This window comes from Lithobates pipiens, unplaced genomic scaffold (genome assembly GCF_037356315.1).
Source record: "Lithobates pipiens isolate NorthernLeopardFrog02 unplaced genomic scaffold, aLitPip1_a1.2 Scaffold_19, whole genome shotgun sequence".
NCBI classification, from domain to species: Eukaryota; Metazoa; Chordata; class Amphibia; order Anura; family Ranidae; genus Lithobates; species Lithobates pipiens.
Window position 1 is genome coordinate 438,160,206 of NW_027507764.1, and position 14,261 is coordinate 438,174,466.

Here is a 14,261-nt window from a genome sequence, read left to right on the forward strand (position 1 = left end):
GCAGTGAAGGTTCCTATATCCCAGAATGCACTGGGAAATAATAGAGAGCTAGTACAGAGGAACTCCAGCCACTTTTTGTTTGTACAGAGCAACCGTGTGGTAACACTATTTACTTCTGTGTGCGGGCAGAAGCATCAAGCCAGCCAACAATACTGATATTTCGAAGCAAGAGTAGAGACCCTGAGCATTATTGGCAGTGGCAAAGCTGAGTGGGCCAAGCCAAGTGTCAGAGATCAAAGTGTATGAATCCATCTGGCAGAGAATTCTCAAAAATGCCTGCTATCACACCACAGCCTAAACACCCCTCAAAGCAGATAATTTCCTCTATGCTTCAAAAACACATCATAAATGCTATAGGCACATTAACTGGTTGCCGACCGGCAAGTGTACATATACTGCGGCACAATGGCACAGCTGCATAAAATCCCATATGTGTACGGGGTTCCTTTAAGAGCCGGTAGAAGGCGTGGGCATGCGGTTGCAAGCACCACCGGCTACTCGCAATTTTTTATTTATTTTTTTGCCAAAAAATATATTGGCCTAAACTGATGAAGAAATTCGTTTTTTAAAAATATTTTTTGGAATATTTATTAAAAATATTGTCTTTTTTTTTCCCAAAATTGTCGCTCTTTTTTGTGTATAGCGCAAAAAAAATAAAAAAACATATAGGTGATCAAATAGCACCAAAAGAAAGCTCTATTTGTGGGGAAAAAAGGATGCAAATTTTTGTTTGAGTACAGCACTGCATGGCTGTGCAATTACCAGAAACCTTCCGGGGCTGAAGTGGTTAATGAACATTGTTTCATTCATCATAATCAACACATGTGGCTTCCTTTTCTTTCTGAATGCTTTCCCATTGATCCTTAAAGTGGAGGGCCACCCCCCCCCCCCCCCCCCCAAAAAAAAAAAAAAAAACATTAATAAAATTAAAAAAAAATAAAATAACATTTTAAAAAAAATCACTTAACTGAAATGTGGTTGCTAGGCAGTCTTCCTAATCTGCCTCTTCCTATTCCACGGCATTTGCTCCTCACATGTGTGTGTCCCAGAAAACAATGATGCCATTCATAAAGCACCACATGACTCGCAAATGCGCAGTAGGAAACAGACAGTGAAGCCGCAAGGCTCCACTGCCTGTTTCCCTTCGTTAGGATGGAGGCGCCAGCAGCCGATCCGATGGACAGATCGGCCTTGGGGCGGCCGACATCGTGGGATTGTTGGACAGGTAAGTGTCCATATTAAAAGTCAGCAGCTACAGTGTTTGTAGCTGCTGACTTTTAAAAAAACAAATGTATAGGCCGGTACATCCTTTTTGTTTTTGTTTTTTGTTTTTGTTTTTTTTTTGTTTTCATGAAACTTCAGCTTCCTATATAGCTTAGATGTTTTGATATGTTTGTATCTAACTAAAGGTGTGCTCAGCTTCATGTTTATTTTTTTCTTATCTCTATATATATATATATATATATATATATATATATATATATATATATATATGGTCATAGCCCTATGACCGAGACAGATATGGATCACACACGACAAGACTTTCAACATAAATAAACCTGAAGTGTGCCTTGGTGATCTGGTCGGTATGCCAAGAAAAGGGGGCATACCCAAGATAAGTAATGGGTAGTTTATGGAGAAGGATGTGCTGAGAAGTACCCTGAAAAGGGGAAGGACAGGAGGGTATCGCTCACTGGAACCGACAAAGAGCATGGGAAAGTGGGCTGCTTAAATACCCTCCGGGCTCCTCCCATAAATTCGGGCCACCATACTGGCCTCCTTATTCATGGTTGTGGCCCTATGACCGAGAAAGACATGGATCACATAAACACGTAACAAGGCTTACAACATAAATAGACCTGAAGTGTGCCTTGGTGGTCTGGTCGGTATGCCAAGAAAAGGGGGCAACAAACTCAGATAGGGGAATAACTCTTTATTGATTCTTATGGTTATTGAACCAGCTTGGTGAAGGCTTGTGCCATTTCTGCCTAAGGATTTGGGATGTATATGGGAAAGCAAGTGGACTTCAATCTGCCTAATTTCTTGATTATGTGATCTGGTACTCCATGCTGGGATGCAGCTGTAAGATGAAGGGTATAATGGCTCAAAAGTGAGTCAGGTGACGTCGGAGCAGTGTCTGACTGCCAGAGCCGTTGATGGCAAATTCACTAGGTCATAGGAAATCGTAGATGGCTGCTTGGATGACTAGACATGGCAAAGCCCCAAACGGAGAACGAGTAAGGATTTCAGACATGTCCCTGAGGATGGCACTTGTGATAGGTAGGCGTTTGCCACTAGCTACAGGCTGGTGCTTCTGTATGCCCCATAGGAGTGACCTGATTGCATGGGCCGAGAATACTGAAGGTTTGCTGGGGTTCTGTAAGGACAGAAAATTTTAGGCGCCAGCTAGTTTTAGTCTGATGGTATTTTGAGAAAAGGCTAGCTGCGTGTGGTAATATATGATATGAAGGCTAGGACATGTCTAATGTCACCTGTCGCTGCCCAGGGGCAAGAGGTCAAAAACTTGTGGTGAATGTTCCAAGCTGTGCGATAGGCCTTCAGTGTGTTGCATGCCCAGGAGTGGTTGATGAGCTGGGTTGCATTGGTGAGGTACAATTCTAGTCCATCGTCGGCAACGACCAGGGTGGGAAAGGAGTAGTCGTTGGGTCGGCTCCAGGCTCCTTCTGGAAAAACAAAGTAAGGTTGAAACGGGACAGCACACTAGCTGCAATATTGCATTTCCTGGAATTTGTCTACAGAAGATATTAATCTGGTGACAGAAAGATAGCTGCACGAACCTACGCAGGAAGGACATGATGGGGAGTGACTTGGATCTACCTTTATTGATGTCAGCTGTGGCCTGATTGCCTGTGGTGAAGAGCACCATCTGTCCCGTCCAAGTATGGCCCCAGACCTTGGCAGCTGCCGCAATTGGATACAGCTCAAAGAGTGACGAAGACTGGGTGAAACCAGGGATTAAGATAATTTCTGGGGGCCAAGGTTTGGCGAACCAGTGGTGGCCGAAAATGGCTGCAAAGCCCGTGGAGGCTGTGGCATCAGTGACCACCCGTGGTGACTTGGTGATAGACTGTGCCGGACCTTCAACTTTATGCTCAGCTATGGGCACATTGAGGTTGCTGAACACTATACTCAACCTTTCTAGATCTGCCATGGGTGTGCCTGGTTGTTCGATGAACAGGAAGTCATCGAGGTAGTGGATGACTGTCTGACAGTGAGCCTACTGTGACAGAATCCATGTGAAGACCTCAGTGATGACGTCAAACGGCCATGGGCTGCTTTTGGACCCGCATGTCAGCTTGGTGGCAAAGTAATAAGACTCCCTCCACTTAATACCATGCCACCACCAGAGGGATGGCTCGATAGGGAGGAGTTTGAACGCACCTGAGATGTCTGCTTTGGACAGGTAGGTGTCGGGACCTATCCCAAAGATGTCCTCAGGCGTTTTTGAGGGGAAATTCCTGCATTTGTGGGTGGTGAGTGGTAAGGTGATGAGGCCCGTGTGGACCCTGCTGTGAAGCTGTGCACCAGGAATATGGCCAGTGAGGGGGTGGGGTGTGTAGAGAGGCAGAACCCCAACCAACTGACATTTATCCAGCCTAGTCAGGATTTCCCATCTTGTTTCAGTAGACAGGTGGCCCGCAGGTGAGATTTATGGGGTGCTGAAACTCAGTTAAGAAAAAGACATGTGAACTACACATCTGACTGGTGCCCTAGTAGCTAGGTTCAGGCAAAGATCAAGACTGGGTCAACCCGAAACCTGTGGTGAGGCTGAAATAAGTGTAATAAGATTACATGGTTGCACAAGTCTTGACGAGTGTGAGGTTGCTGAGACTATATTGCATTTTGCAAGGATCTCAAATGAATGAGAGGCTGCTGAGACAATATTGCATGACTGCAAGGGTCTCAATGGGTGTCAGGTTGCTGGGATGACATTGCCTGGTAGCAAGGGTCATGATGAGTGTGAGGTTGCTGAGATGATATTGTGTTTGCAATGGTCTCAACAAGAGTTTCAGGCTGCTGAGACAATTTTTTCATGGGTGCAAAGGGTCTCAATGGGTGTCAAGTTGCTAAGATGATATAGCATAGCTGCAAGGGTCTCAAATGAGAGTCGGGTTACTGAGACTCCCAGTAGTTTGCGACTTAAAGGTAGCCATTGAGGCGACAAAAGAAAAAAAGATAGAAACAACTAGCTGTTCAGAGGCTTAACCGTACCCCTAAGCGGGTAGTATATGGGATAAGGAAAACTTCTGTTTGATCCATAGGTTCCGTAGGGGGAACTGACAAACGACATGGGAAACAACAAATGGTAAAAAAGGATACAACATAACAATGTTATAATGAATCTTACCTGTGACAGTGAGCCGCACAAGTGAGTTTGCATTGGACTATGGCGGGAGTGCAACATATCAGGAAGGTGTGGCTTGGCGCCATGCATGAGGCAAAACAACAACGCTTGGTGTAGTAAAATAAATGAGAGAAGTGTGTGTGTGAATGATTCAGTTCCACTGCGGGAACCAAACACATGGTACGGGTGACACTGTCAGTGGCCACGAATTGAGATGACACAAGATGGTAACAAATCCTACCTGCAACAGTGGCCATGTGACTGGGTTTGCAGTGGACTGAAGCAAGTGTGCAAAACATCCAAAGAGTGTGGTGTGGCACGGTGCATGACACACACAAAATTAAAGTGGTTGTAAAGGGATTTTTTTTAAAATAACAAACATGTTATACTTACCTCCACTGTGCAGCTCGTTTTGCACAGAGTGGCCCCAAACCATCTCTTCTGGGGTCCATTGGCGGCTGTCTCAGCTTTCCCCTGCAAGTACTTCTCACGTTCATGTGAGCTCCCTCGCATGGTGAGAAGTACTTGTGGGCGCGCTCCCGTGATACAGGTGGTGGTTATAGCCGTTCACTGTATGACTCGGCTCCGTCCCTTCCTGGCAAACTCTCATGAGAGTGAGAAAGGGAGAGCTGTGCATGATGTCATAAGCCTAGGCAAAAATCCCCTGGGAGAGAGTGAACAACTTCTTGAGGAAGAGTTGTTCACTCTCTCCCAGGGGATTTTTGTGATACCACCAAATATTTATTTGAGATGATGCTAGCTGGGATCTGGATCCACTGTATTGGATAAATAGTTAGGCTTCTACCTATGGTCTTTTTTTTTTTTTGTTACCTAAGGATCTTTTTTGATCTATTCACCATAGCCCATGGCACACATCTCCCATCCAATATCCCCTGTTCAATAAGATTATGATGATCAGCCCACAGGTGGCCTGTATAGGTTTTGGCAGTATTCAGCTTTGATTTCCCTTGAGCTTTCTCATATGTTTTTCTCTATTGGAAAACTTTTTTTTTTTTGTTTAATCACTGATTAACACGTATTTACGTGATCCTCCTGCAAGAGAGTGAGATTCTTCTCTTCTTTGCAATTTTTGAACACCAAATGTGTCCTGAAGAAGTGTACAACGAAACGTGTAGACACATTAGGGCTCACATCATGTATTGATTTCTATCTCCATATGTGATTTTTATCATTATTTCTTTCATGTCTCTGGTCTTAATACTAAATGTAATTTCAATAAATGTTAAATATTTTTTTTTGTACTCCGTGTTTGTTGTGCCTTTAACCACTTTCAGACCGGACCATTTTGCTGGCTTAAGACCAGACCACTTTTTTGCGATTCGGCACTGCATCACTTAAACTGACAATTGCGCAGTTGTGTGACGTAGCTCCAAAACAAAATTGACATCCTTTTTTTTCCCCCACAAATAGAGCTTTCTTTTGGTGGTATTTGATCACCCCTGCAGTTTTTATTTTTTGCGCTATAAACAGAAATAAAGTGACAATTTTGAAAAAAAAAATGCATTATTTTTTTACTTTTGTTATAATACATATCCCTCCAAAAAAAAATATATATATATATATATATATATATATATATATATATATAAAAAACATTTTTTTTCCCTCAGTTTAGGCTGATATGTATTCTTCTACATATTTTTGGTAAAAAAAAAAATCGCCATAAGCAATTATTGATTGGTTTGCACAAAAGTTATAGTGTTTACAAAATAGGGGATAGTTTTATGGCATTTTTATTAATATATTTTCTTTTTTTTTTTTTTTACTAGTAATGGCGGTGATCAGTGATTTTTATTGTGCCTGCAACATTATGGCAGACACATCGGACATTGTTGACACATTTTTGGGACCATTGTCATTTATACAGCAATCAGTGCTATTCCTGTGTAAATGACACTGGCAGTGAAGGAGTTAACCAGGGGGTGGCGGTGTAGGGGTTAAGTGTTCCTAGGGGCGTGTTACTAACTGGGGGGGGGGGGCTGGGCTTTGTGTTAGTGAACACTGATCTCTGCTCCAATCACATGGAGCAGAGATCAGCGTCACTTGTTGCTAGGCAGAAAGGAGAGATGCTGTTTACAATGGCATCTCCCCGTTCAGCCTCCCCGTTAGACGATCACAGGTGTCCCCGCAGCGATACAGTCCGCGGGACCCGCAACCGGACTCACGGGGGTCCCGACCGGCGCGCACGCGATGGCAGGGTGATATATAAAAATGGATGTACCTGTACGCCAATATGCCTGCCCGTGCTATTCTGCCGACGTACATCGGCGTGCGCCAGTCGGGAACTGGTTAAAGTCCGACCACAGGTTTTCTTTAATTCCCTTTTTGTTTTCTTTTTGTTCCCAATATTTGCGGATGAGGCAATGCAAGTCCTTTTTTCTCTTTTTTTTTTATTCAATAAAGGCTGATTCACACCAGATTACTGTGTGCTCCCCTACAGAAGGATTTGGTAGCCCATTCATTTGAATGGGCTGCAAATCGCACCAGACTGCACAAAAAGTGGTACACGCATTACTTTTGAAAAATGTGTTGCACCCAATTGCATGGTACTGTAGTACCATGCATTCTAGTGCCTGCTAATATACTGCATTGGTGATCTGCATATAGGGTACCATTATCAATGTATTGGCACCCTCAGAAGATCACAAAGATTTCTGCAGCATATTTGGCAAGTACAGAATCACAGTATATATCTAAAAAAATATATGCAAAGTGGTTGGAGGGAAGCTTCAGCATGGCACAGATGTTTTTATTACAAATTATGTGAGCAGACTGCAGTTCCTCTTCAATTGAACACAGTAGAGGCATTGATGGTCATTTGCTCCCCTATATAGGAAAGCACAACTACAGTATTGTAAAAGAAAATAACTACACAGGTGCTGGGAGGAGGCTCAGCATGATGTGATGTGGGAAGGCTGGGGGAGAAGCCCGAGGCGGTGTCTGTGAGGACGGAAGGGGAGGCAGGAGATCCATGGTGCCATGGTGGCGAGTCCGATGCAGATGCTGGTGAAGTGGGATAGAGCACCGTGTTAGAGGATCACACATGGTGACCCCCGCAGATGCTTATTCCCCGCGATATTGGATCAGGAGACCAAGGAGGAGCGACTGAAAGGTGGGGGTGGACAGCAGTAAAGGATGCAGGAAACTGAACAGGGGTAAGTGAGAGATATCCCTGGTTCAATCAAAAAAAAAAAAAAACGGCTGCAAGTGAAAACACCTGATCCTGAGACCCCACGAGTGTCTGTTGGCGCTGACCCCCCCTCTGTCTCCTCCATACACCCCCCCTCTTATCTCTGCCTTTGTGTGCTATGCATACTACCCTCCAGAGCCCCTAGGTTATCCAGCGCTGTTGCATTGTGAACTGTGTTTGCTGTGGAAGCTAAAGAGATTTGGTAACTAACTGAGGGAGAAATGCAGCAGCTGGGGCTGGCTAAAAATTTAATGACTGGAGACATAAGAGAGGTCTTGATGGAGCAATGATTCTTCTTGAAACCTATGAATCTATGAGAGCTACGGAATACAAATGTTTGTATGAACTGTACCAATGAGAGGACCTGTTTAAATGTCAATGACTGCCTAATAACCCTAGGAGTGGCTCAATTGATTAAATGCTGGAAGTACTGGAATTACTAAACTGATAGTTGAAACTAGTACTGAGTTTTAAGTTCACTTAAGGACTAATTATTGATACAGCTTAGTACTGACTGAAAAGGTTATGGACTATGTTACGAACTAAGCTGCAAATTAAGTGATGAACTCTGCGATTTAACTATGCGATAAGCTCGGAGCGATATCTACTGGAGATTAACTTTCCTTCCTGTGGTGGATAGCAGCTGATTAGATAATTGGGTTAAGCTGAAATAGAGCTGCAAAAGTATAAGGACATTCCTTTTTTTCTCCCCCCCCCCCCCCCCCCCCCTCTGCGGTTTTCTTTTTTTTTTCTCGTACCCTCCCGCCTCTCTTGCGCTATACAGAGACCGGGAAAGAGGGATGAATGGTACGTTTTTCATAGGTTCTTTATAGGATTTTCATAGGTGCCTCAGCAAAATAAAATACAAAAAAAATCCACCAAGTCGCAGCATTTTCAATTCCATCTAAACTAGGGTGCCTGAGAGGGTTAAGTGACTGGAGACATAAGAGAGGTCTTGATGGAGCAATGATTCTGTTTTAAAACTATGAACCCATGAGATCTATGGAATTTAACGGTTTGTATGAACTGTACTAACAAGAGGACCTATTTAAATGTCAATGACTGCCTAATAACCCTAGGAGCGGCTCAATTGATTAAATGCTGGAATTACTAAACTGATAGCTGAAACTAGTTCACTTAAGGACTATGTATTGATACAGCTTAGTACTGATTTGAAAGGTTATGAACTATGTTACGAACTAAGTTGTGAATTAAAGTGGGGTACCCCCTAAAAAAAAATAAAAAATAAAAGTCAGCAGCTACAAATACTGCAGCTGCTGGCTTTTAATAATCGGACACTTACCTGCCCCAGGGTCCAGCAATGCGGGGGAACGAAGCCCCCCCCTCGCTCCCCGCTCCGCTCGCGGCGCCGTCATGCATACTGTGGGCACCCGGCTGTGGCTTCACAGCCGGGCACCCACTGCGCATGCGCGAGAGGCGCAGGGCGCCGTGATACGCCGTACAGTCACCTGGGACACATGACAGGTCCCAGGTGAATGTGTGGCGCAAGGGGAAGTGATGTCACCAGCCCGGGCAATGAAGAAGGCAGATTACGAGGGACCCCCTAGCAACCAGTATTTAGAGGTGAGTAAAAAAATTTTTTTTAGCCAATTATTTTTTTTTTATTTTTTTTACGAATTTTAAGCAACTTTTATTTTTTTGGTGGCAACACCACTTTAAGTGATGAACTCTGCGATTTAACTATGCGATAAGCTCAGAGCGATATCTACTGGAGAGTAACTTTCCATTCTGTGGTGGATAGCAGCTGATTAGACAATTGGGTCAAGCTGAAATAGAGCTGCAAAAGTATAAGGACATTCCCTTTTTTTTTCCCCCTATGCGTTTTTTTTTTCCTCTCTCTCTGCGTGTCCTCCCGCCCCTCTTACGCTATATAGAGACCGGAAAAAAGGGACAAATGGTACGTTTTTTTATAGGTCCTTTACAGGATCTTTACAGGTGCCCTAGTAAAATAAGTAAAAAAAATAAAATAAAAAAATAAAAATCCAAGTCACAGAATTTTCAATTCTTAAAGCAAAAGTGAAGAGAAGTATCCCATCTAAACTAGGGAGCCTGAGAGGTGAAACAGCAGGATATTCTTCTCTCCCCTTACCCCTCCTTTCAAATCAATAAAAGCAAAGATTGGAACCGAGAGGTACTCCCCTCTATACAGGACAAGTAATTTGTCAAACAAGATAAATGAACAAGATACATGTTGAGGGGAAGATCACATAAAACAACAGAACCTAAAACCCAGAGGGAGAGTTTAAATACTAGTGTAACTGCTAGTTCAATACAAAAATATTTGACAACTAAAGAGGGTAACCAAAAAAGCCCAGATGTAGAAAAAAAACCATCCTTGCCAACCAAAAACGCAAAAAAAGGAAATGGCTAAGTTAAAAGGAGCCCAAGGAGATAAAACAAGAGAAGATACACAGAGAGAGAGATGGCAACTAAAGAGGGGGAAGGGGAAGAACAGCGAAGTATAGATCAAATGCCCACAAAGATCGAAATGATGGCAATGTTTGAAAGAATGGAAAGTTTAATTAAGAGTGAGATTACAAATGTCCGGTTGGATCTGGGCCATTTGCTGTGGAGAGTAGAAGAGGCTGAGGAGAGAACTGAGAAACAAACACAAGAAATCGCAGAATTAAAATCGCAAGTGAAAGCACTGCAAATAAACCAAAGAAATACCTTTTATAAAATGGAAGCACAGGAAAATCAAAATAGACGCCAAAATCTAAGGATAAGAGCCCTCCCAGAGCAAAACGGAGAGAAACTGGAAGAAAAAATAAGGAAAATATTTAACCCCCTACTAGGATGAGAAGAGGACGAGGAGTTAAAGATCGATAGAGTACATAGCATCAGAAAGCCTCTAGGAATGAAGGAGGAAACCCCACGAGATGTCATTGTTAAATTCCATCGGTATACAGACAAGGAGAAAATATGGAGGAACCTCAGAGAGAGACACCCGTTGCAATACGAGCAAACAACTTTGCAAGTATTTGCGGACTTGTCAAGTGAAACATTATCCAGAAGAAGACAATTAAAACCATTACTAGAACATTTAAGACAAGCTAATATTAAATATAGTTGGGGGTTCCCTGCAGCATTGATAGTACATAGGGATGGAAAGACGGTTAGATTGAAATTTCTGGAAGAAGTACAGGACTTTTGTACAGAGTTACAGATTCCAACCATTAGTATACCTTAACGATCGGAAAGAGAAGAAAGACTAATTGAAGAGGGAATAGGGCAGAGAGCTTAATGTAGGGGGGGGGGGTAGGGGAGAGGGGGGAGGGGGGGCTGGTGTAATTTATTACAAAAGAAACGAGATTGGAGAGGTAAAGTAAATAAAAGTTAATGTGGGTATGGGTGGAAACGGGAAGAGCCTCCCTGGACTATCTGCTCCCTCCTCCCCCCCCCCTATGTCTACCGGGCCTTCATAGCTGGGGGGGGGGGGGAGGGACACGGAATGCCGGGCTTGGAGCTTCACCCCAAGGGGTGAGGTACATATTCCAGGATGGGGATATATTCTGGATATAGGTACAAGGACCAAAGAGGGGTCTGGGAGGGTTGGGAGGGGGGGGGGTGGGAGGGGTGGGGGGAGAAAGAAGACCCGACAGCAGAGAACCTCGCTAAGTGAGAAAAGAGAAAAAACCAGCTTGACTAAAATCTATGTCTATAGTTAATTGTTTGTCATATAACGTAAGGGGGCTAAATGAATCAGCAAAGCGGTTTAAAATTTTGAAAGAAACAGAACAATATGAAGCGGGTATAGTGTTCTTACAGGAAACCCATCTATCATACGGAAGCAAGATTAGAATATATTCCCCTAGGTTCCCGGTGTGGTTTTATGGAGATTCTTACTCAAGGAACTCAAAAGGGGTAGCTGTCGGTATAGGACGGGAGGTATACTATAAAATAGAAGAAAGATTAGTCGACCCAGAGGGTAGATTCCTCTTTCTGAAGGGGAAACTATGGGGAGTAGACTATACCCTCACTAACATATACTGCCCAAATAGAAGTCCAACGGTTTTTCTGAAAGGAATATTGGAGAAATTATGGGATTTCAAAAGAGGAAGAGTAATTATAGCTGGGGATATGAACTTTTGTATGAATCCACAAATGGATAGTTCATCCCGTGTGCAGGGGATTGGGAAGGAGCAGAGGAGAATAATAAAACATAGGCTATATCAGTATCAGCTAATGGATGCGTGGAGAACAATGCACCCAAGGATATGAGACTACTCGTTCTATTCCCCTGTACACGGGACGTACACAAGGATCGACTACTGGTTAGTGGAACATAGGGTTCTGGACGAGGTGATATCCACAGATATAGGAATTAGAACATTGTCTGATCATTCTCCAATATGCCTGAAGATCAAAATCCCAGGATCTTAGAAATCTCCTTTTTCCTGGAAATTGAATAGGGAACTGTTGGACGAGAAGGGAGAGGAAATAATTAGAAAGGAATTGGAGTTTTTTTTTACCACTAATTTAAATGAAGAGAATATGGAAAATATTATTTGGGAGACACATAAAGCTTATATAAGAGGGATATATATTTCACTAGGTACAAATAGGAAGAGAGAAGGTATTAAAAAGAGTAGGGAGTTGAGGGAGGAAATCCATGGATTAGAGCAAGAACATAAAAAGGCAAATGGCAGGGAAAGTGGACAGGTAGTGGACCTATTACATAAACTGGCTATGAAAAGAGAGGAACTTGGGGAATTAATGGAACAGGAAATGAGGACGATTTATAATAGGATTACTAAAGAGAGATATTATAGCGGCATTAAAAATAGTAAGATCTTAGCAAAGATATTGAGGAAAAAAAGATCAAAGAATTATATAGAGAAAATATTAAATAAAGAGGGAGAGTCAGTCTATAAAACTAAGGAAATAGCAGAAGTTTTTAGAGAATATTATGGGCAGTTATATTCCGTGAGAAAAAAAGAGACAGAAAAACAAGAGATGAAGAGAAGGGGAAAAATCAAAGACTATATATTTCAAGCAAATATCCCTAAAATACCGGGGGATTTGGCGCAGGAATTGGAGAATCCAATCTCAGTCCAAGAAGTAATACAGGCAATAAAAGAGACCAAAGGAGGAAAGAGTCCAGGGCCTGATGGCTATATAATAGAATATCTAAAAAAGTTTGGAGACATACTAGCCCCAATTTTATGTGCATATTATAATGGACTAGGTACAAAATATGGACTGAGCGAGGAGGCCTCCACTGCGACAATCTCCACGATATTGAAAGAGGGAAAAGAGAATACAATATGTTTAAACTATAAACCGATCTCACTACTCAATACGGACCTTAAATTGTTCGCAAAAATATTGGCCGCTAGAATAAAGAAGTTAATGCCTAGCTTAGTCCATGCAGATCAGGTGGGATTCATTGAGGGGTGAGAAGGAAAAGATAATGGAGTAAGGTCAATATTACTGCTTCAGAGGATGGAGAGTAGAATCCCCAGTCTACTCCTATCAATATATGCTGAGAAAGCTTTTGATCGAGTAGACTGGGGATTCATGATGGGTACCCTAAGGGGAATGGGGTTTGGACCCAAAATTTTGAAGTGGGTAAAGGCACTATATAACAGCCCCAAGGCAGTGGTAAGAGTTAATGGGGTACTATCAACAGCCTTCAGAATGAACAATGGGACTAGACAGGGGTGTCCGCTGTCCCCCCTATTGTTCGTTCTGGCATTGGAGCCACTCCTGGAGACAATAAGGAGAAACCCAGATATAAAGGGGGTTGAGATAGAGGGGAAAATACATAAGACAGCCGCATTTGCGGATGATATTCTGTTTTATGTATCTAGCCCACGAATCTCCATGCCAAACTTGTTAGTAAGATGGTATAGGACCCCAGATATAATGGCAAAGTACCAGGAGGGACAATCTGGGAAATGTTGGATGAATTGTGGACAAACAGGAAGTTTGGCCCATATATGGTGGGACTGTCCCAAGATTAAAGAATATTGGAGAGAAATAATAAGATATATAGACGTAATAGCTAAAATACAGTTACCTGAGAACCCATGGTTATGCCTATTCCATGCAGTAGATACCCCAATTAAGGAGTATAGGAATTCCCTTACAAGCTTATTAATAAACGTGGCATAAAGTCTGATTCCGAAAAAATGGAAAGAAATAGAAGCACCCAAAGTAAAGGAATGGTTAGGAAAAGTTGAGGAAATGTATAGTATTGAAGGGCTGGGAATGGAGGAAGAAAGAGAAAGAAAGAGATTCCATGTGAAATGGAAATACTGGAAAATCTTTAGACAATCTATGATTTTTAACCAGGTAATGGGTCGGTAGGGGTGGGAGGGAGATATTTTAGAAGAACTCGAGAAGTAAAGAAAGAAAACCAGGATAATGTGAACAATTGAAGGGCATGAATGTATTTTGGTCCTATGGTTTTCTTTTAATACTTGATTATGTTTTGTACGCAACTTAAATGAAAAATGTAAATAAAGATTAAAAAAAAAAAAAAAGTTAAAGAAAATAACAACCTGTTTGTAGCAGTCTGTAGAAATCACACAGCATTTATTGTTTATATGTTCACTCTGTATCAACTTTATTAGACTTTGATCATGTAAGTAAGCGCTGACGAGTAAGGCCCTCTAATTCCTCCTGTACTGTAACTGTACTGTCTGCCCTCATGTTGTA

At 42.4% G+C, this 14,261-nt stretch overlaps 1 protein-coding gene across 1 annotated transcript in view; it reads left to right on the forward strand.

Moving 5' to 3' along the window:
• Nucleotides 1–14,261, forward strand: part of SPIDR (scaffold protein involved in DNA repair) — a 1,142,324-nt gene that overhangs the window by 969,322 nt on the left and 158,741 nt on the right. The window lies entirely within an intron of this gene.